The sequence below is a fragment of the Oncorhynchus mykiss genome, chromosome 19 (assembly GCF_057628025.1).
Source record: "Oncorhynchus mykiss isolate SJ-2025 chromosome 19, ASM5762802v1, whole genome shotgun sequence".
Taxonomy (NCBI): Eukaryota; Metazoa; Chordata; class Actinopteri; order Salmoniformes; family Salmonidae; genus Oncorhynchus; species Oncorhynchus mykiss.
In genome coordinates, this window is record NC_143040.1 from 41,165,202 (window position 1) to 41,184,321 (window position 19,120).

Here is a 19,120-nt window from a genome sequence, read left to right on the forward strand (position 1 = left end):
TGACACAAACTGGTTTACATGGCACCTACTACCACACCCTGTTCAAAGCCACTTAAATCTTTTGTCTTGCCCATTCACCTGCTGGATAGCACACATGCACAATCCATGCCTCAATTGTTTCAAGACTTAAAAATCCTTCTTTAACCAGTCTGCTCCCCTTAATATATACTGATTGAAGTGGATTTAACAAGTGACATTAATAAGGGATCATAACTTTCCCCTGGATTCACCTGGTCAGTCTATGTCATAGAAAGAGCAGGTCTTCTTAATGTTTTGTATACTCAGTGTATAATTAAATATTCACTATTGGCAATTGCTTTTATTTTCAATACAATTCAACAATAAAGTACTGTATTGCTGTTTTTCTATATTTACTGCACATACTATATATTTTTTTATATTGTGGGAGGAGAATCGCTGGCTCATTAACATATTTTAAGGCATGCCTTGTAAGTGGCTATACCCATTTAAGTGATATGTGGTAATAGTTCACTAAAAATGAAATGTAAATAGGGAATAGATCAGTGTGGTAGCGGGTCTTAACCCTTTTAATGGTTGAATATTTACCCATGTCTATTTGATCGGTTTTGCCTTGTAAACACGGCCAGTTGGGAAGACTTTGTTAAGGCCTCTAGAAGTGCAAGTGATATAAAACATCTAGTATTCATTAATATGTTTTCATATGCAAATACCTACAGCCAACCTACTTGCTCTAATCCCTTGTAATTACAGTCAAATACTGTTTAAATAATTTTCTTACAGTTTAATAGTCACTTTAAATTATTATGTTAATATGTTTTAATTGAACCTTTATTTAACTAGGCAAGTCAGTTAAGAACTAATTCTTATTTACAATGACAGACTACCGGGGAACAGTGAGTTAACTGCCTTGTTCAGGGGCAGAACAACAGATTTTTACCTTGTCAGCTCAGGGATTCGATCCAGCAACCTTTCGGTTACTGGCCCAACACTCTAAAAAATAGGTTACCTGCTGTCCCACTGTATTGTAGTTTGTTTAATTGCTCTGGCATCAAGATACCGTGAAAATATCTTAGTATTGTATTGGCACTATCCAGAGATAGTCAAAGACATATCATAAGATATCTTGTTGTAATTACAATTATTTTAAAGGCCAATATATCTTTAACTTCAACAAACCTTTTCAGTAAAGGTTTTACTTGCTATGACTGTGAAATGTTTTTTTTAATCAACCTTGGTTAAATGCACTGATTGTAAGTTGCTAAGGACCAGAGTGCCGCTAAATGACCAAAAATTCAAACTTACAAAGAACACTGGGTAATATGACGCTTCCAGTAATATACTGTAAATTAGATTACAGTAAAAATGTTGGTACCGTAAAATGGATTACCATAAAATGGATTACAGTAAATGTACTGGAAAAATAAAGAACAGTAACTTATTGGCCAACTTCTGCCAGTTAGTTACTGTACATTTTACAGGAAATGTTTTACAGTGTGACCAATAGAATAGGTAAACATTTCTACTATGAGGGATAGTAGATTGACATGGACTAGTGATTTTGCTGTTCTAACATCTTCAAATGCACATTGGAATTCATTATTATTAAATATATATATATAAATTCACAAGATAGAGGAATAGCTGATAGGCAGCGGAGAGGCCAGGTGCGTCATTATGCATGAAAGAACAGTGAAGACACACAGCTCAAAAAGGTCCCCTATTGATCTTGTTTAGGGACAATCAAATTATCCCACAACACCACAATCCAATGAATAATTCCATTCGTGTTTTCAAGTGAGTACAAAAGACTGTAAACTACAGTGAAATTGTCATTTGAATAATGGCGCAAAATCCATGTTATTGCATTCATTCCATTTGGATCAGTTGTGGGTCTACTCTCGACAGATTACAGAAAGACTGTATTTTTACTTCTGATACTGATGTGCTGTCTGTTGTCGATCATCATTCTCCCACATCGTTCACATAGGCCTATGTTCCCAGCAGGCCCAGTTATTCAGAAAAGTTTAACGCGTTTTGCCTCCTTTCTAATGCAAACAGCTATTTCTCGAACCTAGAACCTAATGCTTCAATATAGCCTAAACATTTGTCATTTTACTTTTTAAAAAATGTATTACCTTTCGTGTGTGGCATAAACACAACTAATCACAATGTTTTAATTTGATTAGGCTATTTCAAAAGTCTCCTGTTGGTTACCTGCGCATGTTCATCCATGCCACTCTAAAATTATTCCAGCATCCAAACTGCGCAACAGCCATTCGATTGATGCCAGTCTCAGGCTTCAAGCTCTTCGCCACACCTTTCACCTCACTTAACTCGCAATCATTCACTTCCATTTCACTTCCAGAACTCGGTCTGGTGCACGGCGTGCTCTGTTTGCTCTTGCCATCAGTCTTCTTTCGACACCCCATCTCAATTTTTATCTGCATCGTACTCAAATTCAAATCTACCCCCTGCTTTCCTCATTCCAGCTATTTATTAGAATCAAGTGCGCTAGATTAGGGTTGGAGTGAAAACCTACAGGACAGTAGCTCTCCGACCTGGCTCAACCCTCAAACCTCTTCAAATAGGGCTCCCACAACTCCAGATTCCCAATTTAACCAATGAATGTCACTGTAGTTGACAATACAGTGAATTATTATGGTGTACTTATCTGTTTACAAATAGAGAATTCTATCTAAATTTCCGATATTGATCTCGAGGAGGACAATCATTCGAGAGCTTCATTATGAAGATATTCCCTTCTGTGACAACAAAATCTGCCCTGTAATAAATTACAAGATAAGAGTGATAATTAGACGATTAGTATAATCGCTTTAATATAATATAATGTAATTCTTACTCGTGAAGCACAGTGTGTAAATCAAACGATAGCGTAAGGGTGATGTGATGGTACATAGCCTACTTTGAACACTAGATGGCACTCTAATCCTTCCAAATGACTATAACAGATTGAGTACGTTAGGTATTGGTTAAGAATACTTTTGTTCCTCAACATTTCTTCGCAATCCAGTTTGGATCCATTTCATTTCACAGTGACTCAATGAGGCTTAACTTTTGGAAAAACCTTTGCAGTAATAATATACTGTACATCATGCCAGTGTGGCTATTATCATCGCCATCTCTACCATGCTCTTCGATTCATACTTATACAAATGACAGTATCTTGTGTTATAACTACCAAATAATGAGTTTTAAACCCACTGGTAATTAAGTGGTAATGAGTTTAAACCCATTTTGATGAAATTTGGTTATACTTTAGTTAGGTCTGAAGAGTGTGCTCTTCAACCAATGTGTACTTCGATACATGGTATTGTTGCCATTTCAGACGCAGACATATCCAAGAACTAACTCACCAAGAAAAGCAGCACAATGGCCCTTAAATATGGATTGTCTTGTCGGTACCATACTCGGAACATAGTTATTTCTGTGGGATGGCATGCCTCCTCTGAAAGAGCCCATGTCTGCTTAGTGCTTAACCCCAGCACTAGAACAAAACACACTGCATTCCAAGATATAGATCTCATCTAAACACAAATCGTTTACACATTATTTAAATTTCCTGCTCTGTCTTGAAGAGTTATGGTGAAAACAACATGTTTGTTTAGCGCTGCTTTATTTACCCTTTAGCCACGGGCTGCACAAATTTTGACCAGGGCCCCTCTATAGAGAATAGCGTGCCATTTGGAACGCAGGCCATGTCTGAACAGGAAAGGCCCCTAACAAGCCCTGTCTAATTGTTTGGTTGAGATCTTTCTCTTCCATCTACCGAAGAAGACTCTAAACAAAAACAATCTCTTAATTTCCATTCTCCTGCCCACAGCTGTCCCATGATAAGCATCAGGTCTATGAGAGGTAGAACGAGAGAGACAGAGAGAGAGAGAGAGAGTGAGAGAGAGAGAGACAGAGTGTGCGTGTGTGTGCGTGCATGCGTCATTTCATGTGTGCATGTGTGTATGTGTCCAGGCAGGGTCTGCAGCACACCACACAGGCTGAGGAGCTTGGCCGGCCATTTTGACAGCACAAAAAGCTCCTTGTATACATATAGCCCCGACTCCTGTAAATACAGCTAACGTTCTTTCTCTCTCTGCTGGCTGCAGGCCGCGCCCTGGAATTCCACTTTGTTTTACTTGGAGGTTATTCAAGGGAGTCATGTATCCCTGCAGTCTGAGTCCCACTGCAGTCTCAATCTATCCAGCCAGGCAGCAGGAAGAGCATCCTGACCCCTCAGAGTGGCTCAAGCCAGAACATTTCACATGGTTTGGGGAATTTAACTCTTAGCAATGCTACACTGCTGCACTCCAAATCAATAAGCTGACGCAGACTTTTTTTGCTTTCTCTCCCAATTTATGCTGTGACATTGTGACAAAAATGATTGAGATTGGGGAAAGGGTAGCAGCAATGCAGTACCTAAACCAGAATTGCCTGCTACTGAAGATTCTTCTGCTGGACATTACATGTTGCATCAGGATTAGGGCTGAGGGGTTAAACTAACTGCAAGTTGAATGTAATACTTGGCTACTCTGCTTCCCTGTCAGTAGAACTATGACTAATGACAAAAGCAGAGCTTTGGTTCTTCCATCGAGGAGGCGAAGGGGGAACCCACAAGATAAAGTGAACGAGCATTGTAGCTGCAGACCCAAGATGAACAAATACCAAGGTCGAATGGTACAATCATCAAATACATTAATTTAGCCTTTCGTGGGCCAGAACTCACAGTGCATTATTCATTTGCTTAGCATCTAACCTAAAACCAGAAGGACTCTCCATTGCTTACAGTAGCTATAATTTTGCCCAGTCTGCAAGTTACTTAATCATATAAGCAGCTGTAATAGGGCAGAACAGTCAAAGTAGCCTGCTCATTCTGGACCTAGCGTTGCAATACAGCAAGCCTCATCAGAATACAGGCAGATGTCATGAATCTTATTGCCATTGTGTTCAATGTTTCTCCACTTAGCCCCAGAGTTAATGAGTGTCACGTCAAGTGCATTTAGTGCCACAGTAGACTCAATTATACATGTTTTGCCCTATATACTAATGTAAAAGCCTGGCTTGCTACTTGGACTTGGGGGCGTACAGAATTGCTGCAGACTGTAGAAACAGGGAGTAATCTCTTTGGCAAGATAGAGTAGAGTACAATGTGAATGGGCAGTGAAGATCCCCTCTGTTTCCACGACAACTGTAGAGACATAGTGACAAACTACTCAGGCCTCTATAGAGCCATAGTGAACCGTAAAGTGGAATGTCAGCACAATCATGTGCTAGCTAACATATCCTGAGTTTACCCCTTTCGAGACTGAATTATTTAGTCGTTCATAATGAGTGTGTTTCCCCAAGGAGTCTTGCCATGGATCTTTGAAACATATGGCAGAACCATCCAAGGTCAGGTATGTGGCTGTGTATCACTACTCAACGTTATGTTCAGCGTATTATGCTGCATTGCACCTGACAACTGTAAATTACATTTGTATGGACTGGAGATATTAGCATTTGAATGAAAATATAACTATTCTTAATTTTCTTGTTCTTGTTCTGAATAAAGGAATGAATGAAAATATAATTATTGCATTGTTTACAAAGGGGACTCATTTGAAAGGCATTAGTATGTTCAGAGGATCTCAAACTGAAAGACTTGGTAAGAATAGATCTGCCACGAGATGAGTCGAGTGGAACAACATTGTAGTTGGTTGGTTTCCATGAGACAGGACATTCATTTAACAGATGTGATCTATTGCACATTAATACAGCCAACTACTGACATCAAAGGAAATCTAATGTTCCCACATTTTCACCACTTGTGTGCTGCTTTTAACTCAACCCTTTTGAGGCAGATCTATTCTCACCAAGTCTTGGTTACATGGAAATAAAACCTGTCTTTCCCTTCTGAAAAATATTAAAGTTGGAAACCTTAATTGAAACAATAACAAACGGCCAGCCCGCCTGTGTTTTGGTAAAAAGCTGAAGGATGGGCATGGAAAAATGCGACTACTCTAAAAATCAAAGCAAGACCTACAGTACCAGTCAAAAGTTTGGACACACCTACTCATTCAAGGATTTCTTTTGTTTTCTTCTACATTGTAGAATAATAGTGAAGACCTCACAATTATGAAATAACACATATGGAATCATGTAGTAACCAAAAAAGTGTTCAAATCAAAATATATTTTATATTTGATATTCTTCAAAGTAGCCACACTTTGCCTTGATGACAGTTTTGCACACTCTTGGCATTCTCTCAACCAGCTTCACGAGGTAGTCACCTGGAATGCATTTCAATGACCATGTGTGCCTTGTTAAAAGTTCATTTGTGGAATTTCTTTCCTTATTAGTGCATTTGAGCCAATCAGTTGTGTTGTGAGGGGTGGTAAACAGAAGATAGCCCTATTTGGTAAAAGACCAAGTCCATATTATGGCAAGAACAGCTCAAATAAGCAAAGAGAAACGACAGTCCATCATTACTTTTAGACATGAAGGTCAGTCAATCCGGAATATTTCAAGTACTTTGAAAGTTTCTTAAATTGCAGTCGCAAAAATCATCAAGCGTTATGATGAAACTGGCTCTCATGAGGAGTTACCTCTGCTGCAAAGGATAAGTTCATTAGAGTTAACTGCACCTCAGAAATTGCAGCCCAAGTAAATGCTTCACAGAGTTCAAGAAACAGACACATCTCAACATCAACTGTCCAGAGGAGACTGCGTGAATCAGGCCTTCATGGTTGAATTGTTGCAAAGAAACCACTACTAAAGGACACCCATAAAAAAAGAGATTGCCAAGAAACACAGGCAATGGACATTAGACCAGTCCTTTGGTCTGATAAGTCCAAATTTGAGATTTTTGGATCCTACCGCCATGTCTTTGTGACACGCAGAGAATTATCTCTGTATGTGTGGTTCCCACTGTGAAGCATAGAGGAGGAGGTGTGATGGTGCTTTTTTTAAATTCTATCTTTTTACCTTTATTTTACTAGTCAGTTAAGAACAAATTCTTATTTTCAATGATGCCTAGGAACAGTGGGTTAACTGATTGTTCAGGGGCAGAATGACCTTGTTAGCTCGGGGGTTTGAACTTGCAACCTTCCGGTTACTAGTCCAACGCTCTAACCACTAGGCTACCCTGCCGCCCCATGCTGGTAACAATGTCTGTGATTTATTTAGAATTCAAGGCACACTTAACCAGCATGGATACTACAGCATTCTGCAATACGCCATCCCATCTGGTTTGCGCTTAGTGGAACTATCATTTGTTTTTCAACAGGACAATGACCCAACACATGTCCAGGCTGTGTGAGGGCTATTTGACCAAGAAGGAGAGTGATGGAGTGCTGCATCAGGTGACCTGGCCTGCACAATCACCCCGACCTCAACCCAATTGAGATGGTTTGGGATGAATTGGACTGCAGAGTGAAGGAAAAGCAGCCAACAAGTGCTCAGCATATGTGGGAACTACTTCAAGAATAGCATTCCATGTGAAGCTGGTTGAGAGAATGCCAAGAGAGTGCAAAGCTGCCATCAAGGTAAAGGGGGGCTACTTTGAAGAATCTCAAATCTAAAATTATTTTGACTTGTTTAACACTTTATTGGTTACTTCATGATATGTGTTATTTCATAGTTTTGATAGTAAAAATAAAGAAAAACCCTTGAATGAGTAGGTGTGTCCAAACTTTTGACTGGTACTGAATGTATTCAAGGACTGACAACATAAAAAGTTTTAACCATGTCACGAGTCCGACCGAGGGTGTTTCCCTTTCCCGGGCAGGTGGCGCTCAGCGGTCGTCGTCACCGGCCTATTAGCTGCCACTGATTGTTTTTCCTTCCCCTCCTTGTATGTTGAGTGGTAGCACCTGTGAATGTGTAATTAGTTTGTCTTTATTAGACAGCCGGCCCGCCTGGTTGTTGTGCGGGATTATTTCATTGTAAACCTTCGGCTCTGTGGTATAGGCACGTTGTGTCCCATTTGTACATTTTGATTCCCTGTGTTTTGGGAACGTAACGTTTTTGTGAGCACCCTGTGGTGCATTGGTGCGATTAAAGGACGCGCAGCATTGAACTCTCTGTCTCCTGCATTTGACTCCACACCCACGACACCCGGAGCATTACAGAATCCCGCACCTATCAAATTGATGGAGTCAGCAGGAGCAGCAGCCAACCCTCTCCCATCGATGGAGGAACGGGTTCTCCACCACACCACCGTCCTTCATCGGATCGGATCCGCGATGGATCAAGTGATGGAGAGAATGGACAGATGGGAGAGGAGTGGGCTCCTCTCTCCGCCTTCGGCACCCACGGTTCCGGACTCCCCATCTCCCGACTCCAGCACCCTCCGTCTGACGCTACCGAGGGCTTATGATGGAGCGGCGGCGGGTTGCCAGGGGTTTCTGCTCCAGCTGGAGCTATACCTGGCCACCGTCAGACCCACTCCCTCAGGAGAAGAGAGGGTGAGTGTCCTCATCTCCTGCCTCACGGGTCGTGCCCTGGAATGGGCGAACGCGGTCTGGAATGGTCCAGACTCAGCGCGGGAGCACTACCCAGAGTTTTCCCGTCGTTTCCGCGCCGTGTTTGATCACCCTCTAGACGGCCGAGCGGCGGGAGAACGACTATTTCACCTCAGGCAGGAGAGGAGGAGCGCCCAGGATTACGCGCTGGAGTTCCGGACCTTGGCAGCCGGATCTGGGTGGAACGAGAGGGCTCTCATGGACCACTACAGGTGTAGTCTCCGAGAGGATGTCCGCCGGGAGTTAGCGTGTCGGGACACCACTCTGTCACTGGATCAGCTGATTGACATGTCCATTCGACTGGATAATCTGCTGGCTGCCCGCGGGCGTTCAGAGAGGGTCCTGTGCGTTCCACCACCCAGCCCCTCCGCTCCCATTCCGATGGAGTTGGGAGGGGCTGCGCCGAGGGGTACCGGAGGAGGAGGCCTTCCCTGCACCAACTGTGGTCGGAGAGGACACACGTCTGATCGGTGCTGGGGGGGTCCGTCTGGGAGTAGAGATGGCAGGCGGAACGCTTCTCGGTCACCCCAGGTGAGTCAGCATCAAACTCACCCAGAACCCCCTGTTGGCCACATGTTTGTCTTAACTTTTTTCCTTCGCTTTTTTCCCTCTTCCCAGCATAGGGCGCTCGTCGATTCAGGCGCAGCTGGGAACTTTATGGATCGCGGACTCGCCCTTAAGTTAGGGGTTCCGCTGGTGCCGATAGATTCTCCTTTCCCCGTGCACTCCCTAGATAGCCGGCCATTAGGGTCAGGGATGGTCAGGGAGACCACGGTCCCACTGGACATGGTGACGCAGGGGAATCATAGGGAGCGTATCAGTTTCTTTATTATTGACTCGCCTGCGTTTCCAGTGGTGCTGGGGACTCCCTGGCTGGCCCGGCACAATCCTAAAATTTCGTGGAAACAGGGGGTTCTCCAGGGGTGGTCAGAGGAGTGTTCTGGAAGGTGTTTGGGAGTTTCCATCGGTGCCACGTCGGTGGAGAGTCCAGACCAGGGTTCCACGGTGTGCATTCCCCCCGAGTATGCCGATTTGGCAATCGCTTTCAGTAAAGTGAAAGCGACTAAATTACCACCTTATCGACCGGGAAGGGATTGTACGATAGATCTCCAGGTAGACGCTGCGCTTCCCAAGAGTCACGTGTACCCGCTGTCCCAGGAGGAGACGTTGGCAATGGAGACATATGTCACGGAGGCGCTGGGACAGGGGTACATTCGGTCCTCCATTTCACCCGTCTCCTCAAGTTTCTTTTTTGTGAGGAAAAAGGAGGGAGGCTTGCGTCCGTGTATCGATTATAGAGGTCTAAACGCCATCACAGTGGGGTATAGTTACCCTCTACCTCTCATCGCTACGGCGGTGGAATCGTTCCACGGAGCGCAGTTCTTCACAAAACTGGATCTCAGGAGCGCGTATAGTTTGGTGCGTATTCGGAAGGGAGACGAGTGGAAAACCGCATTTAGTACTACATCAGGCCACTATGAGTACCTCGTCATGCCGTATGGGTTAAAGAATGCTCCAGCCGTTTTCCAATCCTTTGTAGACGAGATTCTCAGGGACCTGTGCGGGCAGGGAGTGGTGGTTTATATCGATGACATTCTGATCTACTCGGCCACTCACACCGCGCATGTGTCTCTGGTGCGCAAGGTGCTTGGTAGACTGCTGGAGCATGACCTATACGTCAAGGCTGAGAAATGCGTGTTCTCTAAACGAGCCGTCTCTTTTCTGGGATATCGCATTTCCACCTCGGGGGTAGTGATGGAGGGTGACCGCATTAGGGCCGTGCGTAATTGGCCGACTCCGACCACGGTAAAGGAGGTGCAGCGTTTTCTGGGTTTTGCCAACTACTACCGGAGGTTTATCCGGGGTTTTGGCCAGGTAGCGGCTCCCATCACCTCACTGCTGAAGGGGGGCCCGGTGCGTTTGCAGTGGTCAGCAGAGGCGGACGGAGCATTCAACAAGTTGAAGGCGCTGTTTACTGATGCGCCCGTGTTGGCGCATCCGGACCCCTCTCTAGCATTCATAGTGGAGGTGGACGCGTCCGAGGCTGGGGTGGGTGCCGTGCTATCACAGCGCTCGGGTACGCCACCAAAACTCCGACCCTGCGCTTTCTTCTCAAGGAAGCTCAGCCCAGCGGAGCGTAACTATGATGTGGGGGACCGGGAGTTGCTAGCGGTGGTTAGAGCTCTGAAGGTGTGGAGACACTGGCTTGAGGGGGCTAAACACCCCTTTCTCATCTGGACCGACCACCAGAATCTGGAGTATATTCGGGCAGCTAGGAGACTTAACCCACGTCAGGCAAGGTGGGCCATGTTCTTCACCCGGTTCCGATTTACTTTGTCTTATAGACCGGGCTCCCAGAACGTGAAGGCTGACGCACTGTCCCGCCTTTATGACACGGAGGATGGGTCCACCGAACCTACTCCCATCCTTCCCGCATCGAAGCTGGTAGCCCCAGTGGTATGGGAGGTGGACTCGGACATCGAGCGGGCGTTACGGGCTGAACCCGCGCCTTCTCAGTGTCCAGCGGGGCGAAGGTACGTGCCGCTTGGTGTTCGGGACAAACTGATTCGGTGGGCTCACGTTCTACCCTCCTCGGGTCACCCTGGGGTGACGAGGACAGTGGGGAGCCTTCAGGGGAGGTATTGGTGGCCTACGTTGGCTAAGGACGTTAAGGGTTATGTCTCCTCCTGTTCAGTGTGCGCTCAGAGTAAGGCTCCTAGGCACCTTCCTAGAGGGAAGCTACAACCCCTCCCTGTTCCACAGCGGCCATGGTCACATCTGTCCATAGATTTCCTAACCGATCTCCCGCCGTCTCAGGGGAACACCACGGTTCTGGTGATTGTGGATCGGTTCTCTAAGTCCTGCCGTCTCCTCCCGTTGCCCGGTATCCCTACAGCCCTACAGACTGCGGAGGCGTTATTCACCCATGTCTTCCGGCACTACGGGGTGCCGGAGGACATCGTTTCTGATCGGGGCCCCCAATTCACGTCCCGGGTATGGAGAGCGTTCATGGAACGTTTGGGGGTCTCTGTCAGCCTGACCTCCGGTTATCACCCCGAGAGTAATGGGCAGGTGGAGAGAGTGAACCAGGAGGTGGGTAGGTTTCTGCGGTCGTATTGCCAGGATCGGCCAGGGGAGTGGGCACGATACATTCCCTGGGCTGAAATGGCTCAGAACTCTCTACGCCACTCCTCTACTAACGTGTCCCCTTTTCAGTGTGTGTTGGGGTACCAGCCGGTCCTGGCACCATGGCATCCGAGCCAGACCGAGGCTCCTGCGGTGGAGGAATGGGTACAGCGCTCCAAGGAGACCTGGAGGGCCGTCCAGGAATCTCTACGACAAGCGAGTGGACGGCAGAAGAGGAGTGCTGACCGCCACCGCAGTGAGGCCCCCGTGTTTGTACCGGGGGACAGGGTCTGGCTCTCGACCCGAAACCTACCTCTCCGCTTGCCCTGCCGGAAGCTGGGTCCGCAGTGTGTAGGGCCCTTTAAAGTCCTGAGGAGGATAAACGAGGTGTGTTATCGATTACAACTCCCTTCCTATTATCGTATTAACCCCTCGTTTCATGTGTCTCTCCTCAGGCCGGTGGTAGCTGGTCCCCTGCAGGACAGTGAGGTACCGGAGGTCCCTCCCCCCCCGCTGGACATCGAGGGGTCCCCGGCGTACACGATCCGGGCCATTCTGGACTCAAGACGCCGGGTGAGGGGCCTGCAGTACCTCGTGGACTGGGAGGGGTACGGTCCGGAGGAGAGGTGCTGGGTACCGGTGGGGGACATCTTGGATCCCTCCATGTTGAGGGATTTCCATCGACTCCATCCGGATCGCCCTGCGCCTCGTCCTCCGGGGCGACCTCGAGGCCGGTGTCGGCGCGCTGCGGGAGCCACGCGTCAGGGGGGGGGGTACTGTCACGAGTCCGACCGAGGGTGTTTCCCTTTCCCGGGCAGGTGGCGCTCGGCGGTCGTCGTCACCGGCCTATTAGCTGCCACTGATTGTTTTTCCTTCCCCTCCTTGTATGTTGAGTGGTAGCACCTGTGAATGTGTAATTAGTTTGTCTTTATTAGACAGCCGGCCCGCCTGGTTGTTGTGCGGGATTATTTCATTGTAAACCTTCGGCTCTGTGGTATAGGCACGTTGTGTCCCATTTGTACATTTTGATTCCCTGTGTTTTGGGAACGTAACGTTTTTGTGAGCACCCTGTGGTGCATTGGTGCGATTAAAGGACGCGCAGCATTGAACTCTCTGTCTCCTGCATTTGACTCCACACCCACGACACCCGGAGCATTACAAACCATGTTTTGAGTCTATACAGTGTTTGTTTGCATTTACTTTGTTTACAAACATTGGAGTCTAACAAGGTTATCAAATCAAATGTATTTATATAGCCCTTCTTACATCAGCTGATATCTCTAAGTGCTGTACAGAAACCCAGCCTAAAACCCCAAACAGCAAGCAATGCAGGTGTAGAAGCACGGTGTAGAAGCAGTTATATTTTGGGTTGAACTAAGCTCATGAGGCATTTAAGTTATATTTTTCAATTAATCAATGGGTGCATTCTGAAAGTATACAGACCTCTGAACTTTGTTACGTTACAACCTTATTCTAAAATGGATTAAATAATTGTTTTCCCTCATTAATCTACACACAGCACCCCATAATGACAAAGGGAAAACAGGTTTTTAGAATTTTCAGGCCTTTATGATCGAGTGGCCTGATGGAAGCCACTTTACAAGGCACATGACAGCCCGCTTGGAGTTTGCCAAAAGGCACCTAAAGGACTCTCAGACCATGAGAAACAAGATTCTCTGATCTGATAAAACCAAGATTGAACTCTTTGGTCTGAATGCCAAGCGTCACGTATGGAGGAAAGCTGGCACCATCCCTACGACGAAGCATGGTGGTGTTAGCATCATGCTGTGGGGATGTTTTTTAGCGGAAGGGACTGGGAGACTAGTCAGGATCGAGGGAAGGATGAACGGAGCTAAGTACAAAGAGATCCTTGATAAAAACCTGCTCTAGAGCTCTCAGGTCCTCAGACTGGGGTGAAGGTTCACCTTCCAACTGGACAATGACCCTAAGCACACAGCCAAGACAATGCAGGAATGGCTTCGGGACAAGTCTCTGAATGGCCTTAAGTGGCCCAGCCAGAGCCCGGACTTGAACCCGTTCAAACATCTCTGGAGAGACCTGAAAATAGCTGTGCAGCGACTCACCCTATAGAACCTGACAGAGCTTGAGAGGATCTGTAGAGAAGAATGGGAGAAACTCCTCAAATACAGGTGTGCCAAGCTTGAAGCGCCATACCCAAGAAGACTCGAGGCTGTGATCGCGACCAAAGGTGTTTCAACAAAGTACAGAGTAAAGGTTCTGAATACTTATGTAAATGTGATATTTCCATTTTTTTATACATTTGCACACAAAAAACACACAACATTTTTTTTTTTGCTTTTTCGTTATGGAGTATTATGTGTAGATTGATGAGGCGGAAAAAACAATTTAATCAATTTCAGAATAAGACTAGGGGTCTGAGTCAAGGGATTTTAGTACTTTCCGAATGCATTGTATATCATTAATTTATACGTTGAAAAATGGATGTAGCAACTAAGGATTCTAGCTTTACTATAAAGGGGAAATAATAGTTTGAGTCAATGGGCTTTTTGGAGGTGCACATGTTAGTATCTGTGTATTCCAGTCAGCATATCATGACATCCGTTATATATACTACAAAACAGTCGTGGGTTTACTGTGTTTAAAACCTACAACAAACAGCTCCGTTTGCGCAAGAATTGAATGGCAAAACTACCACGGCAATCACTTGGTGATGAGCTTTGCTTACTCTCCATATGAAAGGACCATATTAACGCATTGCCACACAAGCACACAGAAAACAAGCTGTCGGGCTAAAACAATGGGGACAATAATTAAAAAGGGCCGGGATTAAGCCGTTCTGGACCCAGCTCAAACATTAATTTAATAGTAAAAGCCCAGAACCTTACTAACAACAACAACTGAGCACTTACGTTTTAATTACAACCATCTTAACCTTATATGGCGGGGACGGGAGGCAGGGGTGTATCAACGCTATGCTAGAATCTAGATGGGGGGGTCGCCGCAAATATGATGTCATATTTTTGGTTTCACTCCTGCTGGAGCTTTCACATCAGTGCTCACTGATGTGTGAGCACTGATGCAAGACGTTAGCTGACGGAGGCACATTAAACCAACTTATGGCTGAGAAAGAAACTCATTGAGGAAGTGTGTGTGTGCGTGCATGCGAGTGAGAAAGAGAGACTGCGAAAGACAAAGAGAGAGAGAGAGGCCCAGAAAGAGACGGGGGGAGGGGGGGGGCGAGAGAGAGAGAGAGAGAAAGAGAGAGAAGAAAGAGAGAGATAGAGAGAGAGCGAGAGCGAGAGAGAGATAGAGAGAGGCCCAGGCAGCAGCAGCAGATCCCTTGGCAGATAACCGGACAGGCTGACTCACGTCAGGGCGTCTGATTGGAGCGTCACTCAGGAGGGCAGGCAGCTCTGAGATTGGCCCATTGTGTGCCTTTCACATGGAAAACACTGAGTGAGTGGAGCTACCACTGAATCATGGACATATCAGTGGGAATGTGACTTTGGGAGGTCATCTGTTCGACAGAAGAATTATGTATTTGATATATTAGAATAAGGCATTTGTGGTTGCACTGGTTATTATATTTTCCTAATCATAATGGTTTTGTATTCATTATCATGATTTTTGGTGCATTTTGTTTGATTATCTAAGCAGATACATCTCTCATCTAACAGGATATGTCTTTATTGTGTAATGTTGCTCCTGCTTGATGAATCCTATCACAACAGTCCTCACACTCTGTGCACTGAGGCAGACTTTATTGTTTCACAAAAGGAGCCAACAACAGTATTCTATGGCAGAGAGTTTCACTTTTTCTCAACCTTCAGTTACCATATCCACTTCACGATGTGGCCTTTGGAGTGTCTCAGTTCCTTTCTATCATTGTATTTGAGCTCTGAGCATCAGCACAAATGATTGAGTAAAAAAATACGTGTCACGTCAACCAGGATTCCCGGGCTTAAAAAAAACAAAAAACTATTGTCTTTGGAAATCACGTTTCGATTGAATGAGGCCTGTCCCAGAAATGAACCCTAATCCCCAAACTGAAAATTCACCCAAATGTTCACCCAATTCGCTCCGCCTCACTGCTCTGATCTGAGAGATTAAGCCCCGATGAGGGGGCCTTGTGAGCCGAGAGACCGCATGGTGACACAGACATGGTGTCCCTCCACGTCTCCCTGTGGTGCTGCAGTGACAGGTCCCTTATTCCTGCTCTCGCTCTCTGTCTCTCTCTGTGTGTGTGTGTGTGTGTGTGTGTGTGTGTGTGTGTGTGTGTGTGTGTGTGTGTGTGTGTGTTGTCTCACCACATGGGGAATCAGATTTAGCCCAGAATTAACGTGTGAATCAGTTGTCAATATTGAAATGATCCCTCGCCTGCAGAAAGTAGACAGAAGGGTTTTGTTTGTGTGCGTGCGTGTGTCAGCGTTTGTGTCTATATGTATATTGTGTGTATGTAGTTGGGGAGTGGGCTTGGTCCCTGGATTTGCATTGGAGCACTGTGTGCATGTTTCTTTAAGCTGTGGACCTGAGCAAGGTCATTGTTCCTTTAAGCTGAGGATGCATGACTGCACTGTAGACTCAGTTTATCCAGCCTCTCATAGATATGCAGAGCAGAATATGCCTCCCCCACAATCCATTCATTCTGATTGCTCTGCATTCATTTATTGGAGAAAACACAGAACATAACATCACTGTTTTTACTACCCTTACTACCCTACTGCCATAGCATTGCTGCTGAATTACAGGTCAAAATACAGAAATAGATTATGGGCCTTTTTATCGCAATATGTATGTGGGTGTGGGTGTGTGTGCCGCATGCGCGCGCGCGCGTGTGTGTGTGTGTGTGTTTATAGCAGAGCGTCAGTCAGCACGTTCCTTTCCTGGGCAAGATGAGTCACCAGTGGCTACTGTCTATCCTTGGAGGATGGAGGCTCCATTTAACTACACACAGAGGACTCACTGCTCTGCTCCACTCTGCTCTCCACCATGGAAAGATATTACACATAATCGACTTGTAGCCACTACACTTTTAACTGTAACAGACACTAATAAATAAAACCGTGACATGCATTCATTGCATAATTGAACATGAGAGGTGGGCTGTAGTGCATTGGTTAGTATGGCTCTCCAGCCTCTATTAAGCCAGCAATGATGTGAAAGGAAGCTGCACTTTTAATACTTCATGTAATTAAACATGATCCATTCCCTTGTTATTGATTCTTATGTCACCTAGCTATCAGCCTTGAGCTCTCATGGGTATTAAAGGTATTAGTAGTGATCATTGGTATCAATAGCTCCAGTATGGTAGCTCGTGATTGGCTGACACATTTATTAGGAGACATTGTAAATCCATTGGACCAAATAATCAGCTTGCAGCAGAGAATCATTTAATTGGTTAGTCTATACCCATTTACAATGCTCTGGGTGATTTACGCTTCTATAAGGCATCCCATGCATATTTGAATCTAGGTTGGATTCTAGATTAACATGGGGGAGCGGTGATTATGTAAAGGGTTAGACTAGACTACTTGTGATTCTAACCCTATAGCCTGTGATCATCCAAGGTGATCTTTGCATTATTCACGAGTATCCACATTAATAAACATTACAGAGAGAATGGGAAGGTTTCTCTTCTATGTTTAAACTGTTCTCACAGACCCCAATTCACATCGACGGGGCTGTAATAGAGCAGGTCGAGAGCTTCAAGTAACTCACGGTCCACATCACTAAGGCTCTATCATGGTCCAATCACATCAGCACAGTCATGAAGAGGGCACAACACTGCCTCTTCCCCCTCAGGAGGTTAAACAGATTTGGCATGGGCCCTCAGATCCTCAAAACATTTTACAGCTGCACCATTGAGAGCATCTTGACTGCCTGCATCACTGCTTGGTATGGCAACTGCTTGGCATCCGACCACAAGGCGCTACAGAGGGTGCTGCGTACGGCCCAGCACATTACTGGGGCTGAGCTCCCTGCCATCCAGGCGGTGTCAGAGGAAGCCCCTAAAAATGGTCAAAGACCCCTGCCACCCTAGTCATACAGTATACTGTTTTCTCTGCTACCGCATGGCAAGCGGTACCGGAGCGCCAAGTCTGGAACCAACCTTGAACAACTTTTACCCCCAATCCATAAGACTGCTAAATAGTTAGTTGAATAGTTAAGCTAAAAGATACCCAGACTATCTGCATTGACCTTTTTTGCACTTTTTTGACTCATCACATGTGCTGCTGCTCCTGTTCACTATCTTTTACTTCATTCCTAGTTATATGTAAATACAGTGCATTTGGAAAGTATTTAGACCTCTTGATTTTTCACAAATTTTGTTAAGATTACAGCCTTACTCTAAAATGGATTAAATCGTTTTTTCCCCTCATCAATCTACACACCATACCCCATAATGACAAAGCAAAAACTGGGTTTAAAAGAGACTGAAATGTCACATTTACTTAAGTATTCAGACCCATTACTCAGTACTTTGTTGAAGCACCTTTTGGCAGTGATTACAGCCTCGAGTCTTCTTGGGTATGGCGCTACAAGCTTGGCACACCTGTATTGGGGAGTTTCTCCCATTCTTCTCTGTAGATCTTCTCAAGCTCTGTCAGGTTGAATGGGGAGCGTTGCTGCACAGCTATTTTCAGGTCTCTCCAGAAATGTTCAATCGGGTTCAAGTCCGGGCTCTGGCTGGGCCACTCAAGGACATTCAGAGACTTGTCTCGAAGCCTGCGTTATCTTGGCTATGTGCTTAGGGTCATTGTCCTGTTGGAAGGTGAACCTTTGCCCCAATCTGAGGTCCTGAGCGCTCTGGAACAGGTTTTCAACAATGATCAATCTGTATTTTCCTCCGTTAATCTTTCCCTTGATCATGACTAGTCTCCAAGTCCCTGCCACTGAAAAACATCCCCACAGCATGATGCTGCCACCACCATGCTTCATCGTAGGGATAGTGCCAGGTTTCCTCCAGATGTAATGCTTGGCATTCAGGCCAAATAGTTCAATCAGGCCAGATAATTTTGTTTCTCATGGTCTGAGAGTCTTCAGGTGCCTTTTGGAAAAATCCAAGCGGGCTCTCATGTGCATTTTACTGAGGAGTGGCTTCCGTCTGGCCACTCTATCATAAAGACCTGATTGGTGGAGTGCTGCTGAAATGGTTGTCCTTTTGGAAGGTTCTCCCATCTCCACAGAGGAACTCTAGAGTTCTGTCAGAGTGACCATTGGGTTATTGGTCACCTCCCTTCTCCCCTGATTGCTCTTGGTGTTTCCAAACTTCTTTCATTTAAGAATGATGGAGGCCACTGTGTTCTTGGGGACCTTCAATGCTGGATACATTTTTTGGTAACCTTCCCCAGATCTGTGCCTTGACACAATCCTGTCTCGGAGCTCTACGGACAATTCCTTGGATTTTGCTCTGACATGCACTGTCAACTGTGGGACCTTAAATAGACAGGTGTTTATCTTTCCAAATCATGTCCAATCAATTAAATTTACCACAGGTGGACTCCAAGTTGTAGAAACAT